Genomic DNA, 7,210 nt, shown 5'->3' with positions numbered 1-7,210 from the left:
TATTGTTTCAAGTTTTATGTTACAAATTGCCTATTTGACATTTTAATCGGAATGTCCTATAGCAGCAAAAGTAGAATTACATTTTATTTCAAACCCACATCTTTTCTTGACTTCCTAGTTACCCAGGTTTGCAACCTTGATGTCACCCTCAAACGCTCACTCCCATTTATTTCATAGAATTTGGCAAGCTTTGATGCATCTACTACCATATCTTTCACATATGCACCCCCCTCTTCATTCACAGAACCACCAACATATTTTATGCTCTCATCGACTCTTACCTTTAGCAGCCTTCTAACTGGTTCTCTATCTTAAACCTCTTCTCATTACAATCCTTCCTTCACACAATTGCCAACACAATTTCCTAAAATATAGGTCTGACTACATCAGATCCATTCTTAATGACCTTCAGTGGCTCCCTATTAATCTAGGATCACATACAAAAGCCTTTGTGAATTAAAACTATTCATGAATTGGTCCCTTCCTAACTTTCTAGTCCTCTCTACATACTGTACAGTTAGGTTTTTTTTTTCTTATCGATTTACTGATTTTTGCAAGGAAAATAAACCACATTCTCCTTCTTTATGACTTTGCCCTGGTTACCCATCATGCCTGGAAGGATCATACTACTTATCTCCATCACTTAGCATCCCCGGATTCTCTCTAAATTCAGCTCACATGCCATCTTCTAGAGTAGTGTAGGTTAAGTATTGGCACACTGCAGAGGCACTTGCAGAGCTGCTCTGTTCCTCTACTTCCTAGCACTTGAGGACATATTTTGCATGTCTCACCCCTCTGTCCAGCCACTCAGAGTGAACATTTCTTCTCTTTGCTCTTTGGGGTAAGGCAAGGGGCTCAAAGGCAGCTTGAAATTATAGTCTGGGCACATGAACTGAAAAACCTTTGTCAACACTGTTGTAAAGGATATTTTTTATACCTTCCCAGCTCCTAATTCTTCCTTCTATAAAGTTACCTTCTATTTACTCTATATCAATCTTACATATTTTAAACACCCCCCCCATTAAAATATAAGCTTTTTGAAGGCAGAGGTTTTTTTGCCTTTCTTTGTATTACCCAGGTCTTAGCATAGTATTTTTCACATATTATGTATTTGATAAATTATTAGTCATCAGTTAAAAAATGAGTTAGCCAGTCATATACTGAGAATGGAAGACAACAGATATCAATCACTCTACTGCTAGGTTAAGCCCTCTGAGAGAGTAGAAGTGTAAGGGGAGGTTCTTTTGCTAAATTGGCTGGAACCTTTCTGAAGAAATTGTAGAAAGATATTAATATAATTTTTAGGTTGTTAAAGAATAGAAATATTGTGGTCCACCTTGGAGGACTGATTATCTCCCTACTTTATTAGATATTAAGACTCGTCAAAATGTTCAAGTGCCAAATGCTTTCATGGGCACATAAAGTAAATTCTGGATATGTGCTCCAAAGATACTATTCCTCTAAAAGACTATAAGTCCTAGAAGAAAAGCAATTATAACTGAATACTAATCACTTTACTACTTGAAAAGATGTGGTCTTAATTCTGTGAATTTTCTTTCAGAATTGTTCCATCAGGAAAGTTATTCCAAGGTCATTTGGCTTTAGAATCAGGACATGTTTATAGATTGAGTTCTGCCAGGAGTTAAAAAGGTGCACAGCTGACATTTTATTTTAGGCAAATGGAGCTGTTGGCACAAAGCATAGTGGAACTGCTATGGCAGTCCTTCTTCATGTCCCACTTAGAAGTGGGCCATATGCAAATGATTTTTGCAGCAAGATACAAAAAAAAAAGATATGTGCATATTACATAAAAAGTGTATATGAATGTGTGTTTGCTTGTACAGGACGATAGAGAGGCATGGCATACAGTAGGGAATAAAGCAAGGAACGATCACTTCTCTGAGAATTTCTTGTTTGATAAATCTGACAGATATTTTGTTTCCAGAGTTGGCAGAGAAAGGTACACTAAATGTTTCTTTAAGGTTATTCAACATATTATCTGTATGTTATTTTCTTTCTTTGTACCCTTGACATCTATCATAGTACATTATATATAGTGGATGCTTCATTAATATTTATACAACCAAATTGAACTTGACTAACTATGAATAAGAAAGTGATTTCTGTTGAGACTAGAAAATCGGGCTAATCTGTTAAACTAGACTGTTCAGAGGCTTAGTATGTACAAGATATTTGGTTTTTGCTTTCCAGAGTCAAAGAAAGGACTAGGCTTTATTTATTCAAATATAGTTAGGCCCCCAATTAGTGTGAATAATGAATCCTGTAAAATTTTTACAAAATTTTATTTTAAACTGTATAGTTCCATTGGATTGGAAGCATTTGCCACATTTTATATAATTATAATTCTGAATAGTGCAAAATTCAATATATGCTACTACTTCAAGGAATTTATTCACATCTATCAGGATGTAGCTGTATTGCTCCTTCAAGTTATTTAACAAAGAACATTGAAATAACAATCACTCAAATGCTAAATGAATAAATACTTTTAATTGATTGAAAAGTAACTATTATTTCATATTTGGCATTTTATGTTTCAAGCAGTCATTCTTAACATTGCATTTTAATAGGATATAGAATTGTGTAAAATTGTTTTGAAACAAAAGAAGATGTTGAAAAACAGAACAAAACAGAAATTCCAATACAGGATGTCCACCAATCAATAATATATTAGACATGTTACAAAACAAACAAACAAATACACAAATAACAATAATAATTATTATAGTAATAAACAAAACTAGTAGAATATTCAAATGATAAAACTTTGTTTTTCTTCTCTTCTTTGATCTTATTGCAAAATTTCATACTCTTGTTTAACCTTTACTTCTGTAACTCTTCCCTTGAATTTGTGATATCACACTATTTTGGGTTTTCTCTTTCTTCTTTCATGTCTCTTTCCTCTTCCATTTCCCAATCTATCTTATATCAGTCTGTACAGTCATATATTTTCATTTGTAGGAGTAATAGTAAAAGTAGTAGTAAAAGAAGGAATAGGAAATAAAAAAAATTTTAAGTTTCACCGATTTTTTTTAAGTTCAGAGTCAAATTTATAAGAATACAATGCATTCTCCAACTGACAAATGGTCAAATGATATGAATAGATAATTATCAGATGAAGAAATTAAAACTCTCTTTACTCATATGAAAAAAGCTCCAAATCACTTTTGATTAGAGAAATGTAAAATAAGAGGTACCACTTAACACCCCTCAGACTGGTTTGTGTGACTAAAAAAGAAGAATGATAAATGCTGGAGAGGATGTTGAAAAATTAGGACACTAATAAACTGCAGGTGGAGCTATGAACTAATGCAACCATTCTGGAGAGCAATGTGGAACTATAGCCAAAGGATCATAAAATCATGGACCTAACCAATACTAAATCTGTATCTTAAAGAGATTGAAAATGGGAGGGGGGAGAGAACCTACATGTACAAAAATACTTACAGCAGCTCTTTTTTTGGCAGAGAAATGGAAGGTGAAGAGATATCCATCAGTTGGGGAATGGCTGAACAAGTTGTGGTATATGCTTATAATGGAATATTATTATTTCATAAGAAATGTCAAACAAGATGATGACAAAAAATAACCAACCTTGGAAAGACTTATATGAAGTGATACAAAGTGAAGTGAGCAGAACCAGAAGAATGTTGTGCACAGCAACAATAACAATGTATAATGATCAACTGCGAATGACTTAATTATTATCAACAAGGCAAAGATCAAGGACAACTTCAAGAGATTCAAACTGAAAAAAAAAAAAGATTTCCATTACCATAGGAGGAAGAGGTGAATTCTGAATGCATATCAAAACATACCAATTAGTACTTTATTTCCTCCACTAATTTTCTCTATTGTATACAATGTGTGTCTTCTTTCACAAGATGTAGAACACAGAAATTTCTATTATATGATAAGAGATGTACAACTTGTATCACATTTTCTGCCACTTGGAGAGCAGATAGGGTGAAGGAGAGAGAGAGAAAACATGGATTGCAAAATATCAGAAAGTATTTTAAAATTGTATTTATATGCAATCTGAAAAAACAAAAAAAAATTAAGTTCTTTTAATTTAATTCTTGCTCCTCTCATGCTGATCTTGTAAATCATCATCCCAAATACTTGGCCCCTTTAATACTCCTGCTCTTACAGATGGGTAGATCAGTAGATTGAGAGCCAGGCCTAGAGATGGAAGATCCTTTGTTCAAATCTGGCCTCAGACACTTCCTAACTGTGCTAGCCTGGGCAAGTCACTTAACCCCTATTACTAAGCCCTTACCATTCTTCTGCTTTGGAACCAATACTGAGTATTTATTCTAAGATGGAAGGCAAGGATTTATAAAAAAAATACTCCTGCCCTTAAAGAGTTTTTCTTTTGCTCACTAGGATCCTCAAGCTAGGTGAAAATTTTATCTTTTTAGTTATTTTTAATATGAAAATAATAAATAAAAATAGCTTTTTAAACTTTGAATAGTTCCATTTAGGAAAATGTTTTTATTTTAATTCTTGGTCATTTTGATGTCTTTCCTTATTTATATATTTTTGAATGTTGATTGCATTTTTCATATGCTAACTCAAATCTGTTTAATTTTATGGAATTATTCTTTTATTTAGCCAAAGTTCAGGTTATGTTGTTTCAGTGACAGAAATACATAAATAATTTTTTTTACTTTCAAGATCAAATATTATTTTTCTTCTAATTGTCTTCTCATTTTGGAAAATAACTTCTCTGTGAATTTTGGAATTATCTTTCATACAGGAGAATGTTCTTAAAGCTATTATATTTATTATTTGATGGTAGAGTTCCTTATTTGGTCACACTTTTTGATGAGGTCAACTTTTGCCTTTTTTCTTTTTTTCTTTTCTTTTTTCTTTTTCAGGTTTCATGTATTGATTGATTGATTGATTGATTGATTTTTGGGAAATTTTTTCCACTGTTCCGTGATTCGTGTTCTTTCTCTCTCCCCCCAACTCCCTATCCTCCCCCCCCATAATCACCCGACCCTTGTAGCTGACGCACATTGAACATTTCCACTGGTTTCTTCATGCGTCATTAAACCAAACCAATTTCCATATTATTGATAGTTCTACTAGGGTGGTCATTTAAAGTTTACTTCCCAAATCATGTCTGCACCAACCCATGTATTCAAACAGTTGTTTTTCTTCTGTGTTTCCACTCCTGTAGTTCTTCCTGTGAATATGGGTAGCGTTCTTTTCCTTAAATCCCTCAGAATTGTCCTGGGTCATTGCATTGTTGCTAGTACAGAAGTTCATTACATTCGATTGTACCACAGTGCATCAGTCTCTGTGTACAATGTTCTCCTGGTTCTGCTTCTTTCACTTTGCATCAAATCCTGGAGGTCATTCCAGTTCACACGGAATTTCTCCTGTTTATTATTTCTTTGAGCACAGTAGTATTCCATCACCAACAGAAACCAAAATTTGTTTAGCCATTCCCCAATTGACAGGCATACTCTTGTTTTCCAGTTTTTTGACGCCACAAAGAGTGCGGCTATAAATATTTTTGTACATGTCTTTTTCTCTATGATCTCTTTGGGGTAAAAACACAGCAATAGGATGGCTGGATCAAAGAGTAGGCAATCTTTTCTCTCTCTTTGGGCATAGTTCCAAATTGCCATCCAGAAAGACTGAATCAATTCACAACTCCACCAGCAGTACATTAATGTCCCAATTTTGCCACATCCCCTCTAACATTCATTACTCTCCCCTGTTGTCATTTTAGCCAATCTGCTGTGTGTGAGGTGATACCTCAGAGTTGCTTTGATTTGCATTTCTCTAATTATTAGAGATTTAGAATACTTTCTCATGTGCTTATTAATAGTTTTGATTTCTTTATCTGAAGATTGCCTATTCATGTCCCATCAATTGGGGAATGGCTTAATTTTTTGCACAATTGATTTAGCTCCTTCTATATTTGAGCAATTAAACCTTTGTCAGAGTTTTTTATTATAAAGATTTTTCCCTTGTGTTTTGAGTATATACTATTGATTTTTAAATTCGTTCTATTTCCAATATTTCCGATATTTCTGGGCAGCTTTCTTTCATTTTTCCTGTTCTATGAAGGGATTTCATTTTATTTAATTATGTTTCTATGAAAAATGTTCTTCTTTTTCTGTCTTCCAGCTAAGATCTTTTGGAGATCTTGTGTATTATTTCACATTTTATTTTGTTAAATGAATTTTGGCTTACCAGGTTACTGTGTTCTAGTATGTGAGACCATTACATCATAGTAAGATATCTCACTACCCTGTCTCCCTTAAGACAGGCAGTTGATGCTTGATCACATGGGTTGATAGGGATAAATGATCACCCTAGTGCAAATATCAATAATATGGAAAAAGTTCTTGATCAATGACACATGTAAAACCCAGTGGAATTGCGCATCAGCTATGGGAGGGGAATGGGGATAGGAGAGGGAAAGAACATGAATCTTGTAACCATGGGAAAATCTTCTAAATTAATTAATTAATTAAATATTTCCAAATTAAAAAAACAAGTTTTAAAAAAAGACAGGGAATTGATGAACTTATGACAATGAAATTCAAACTGCTTCTGACTCTGAACTGATGTTGTTTTACTTCTAAAGTAATATCTATTTTAAAAAGTAGGCTAAGAAGTGTGTTTGTTGGGGAGGAGGTTGAGGAGGGAGAGAGCAAGCATAATTGCAATATAACTTAAATTTGGTTTAGAAAAAGGAGCAGCATATTCAGAAACTTGACTCCAAATGCTCCTGAGGGTACACAGATGGAGTCTTATCCTATAAAGTGATTATTTTTGAAGGTTAATATTTGTACTATCACTTAAAAAAATGTGTGTTACCTCTGCCTATTTTCTCCATGACCATCTGGCTAGTTTTAAACAAAACCTTTTTCTCCTATCAGCTTTCAGACCCAAATCATGAGAAATAGTAATCTGATCCTGGTAGGATAGGCTGACAAACAACTGTTTGTGTATAATATTGGTCTGCACAGATGTTTCCAAAGAACTCTGTTATCCTAGTAATGGGTGACATTTGTTTTTATCTGTCATGTTAAGGATTTATGCAAGAACTATCAATTTATGAACAGCAATAAGAATTTGAAAATGTGGTCTCATTCAGAAAATGACTTTTGACAGCATTTTCACAGATTGTAATTGAGGAAAGAATAGACATATTTCACCTCCAGGC

The sequence above is a fragment of the Gracilinanus agilis genome, chromosome 4, assembly GCF_016433145.1.
Source record: "Gracilinanus agilis isolate LMUSP501 chromosome 4, AgileGrace, whole genome shotgun sequence".
NCBI lineage: Eukaryota > Metazoa > Chordata > Mammalia > Didelphimorphia > Didelphidae > Gracilinanus > Gracilinanus agilis.
The sequence above is the reverse complement of the archived record's forward strand: the minus strand, read 5'-3'. Positions refer to the sequence as shown.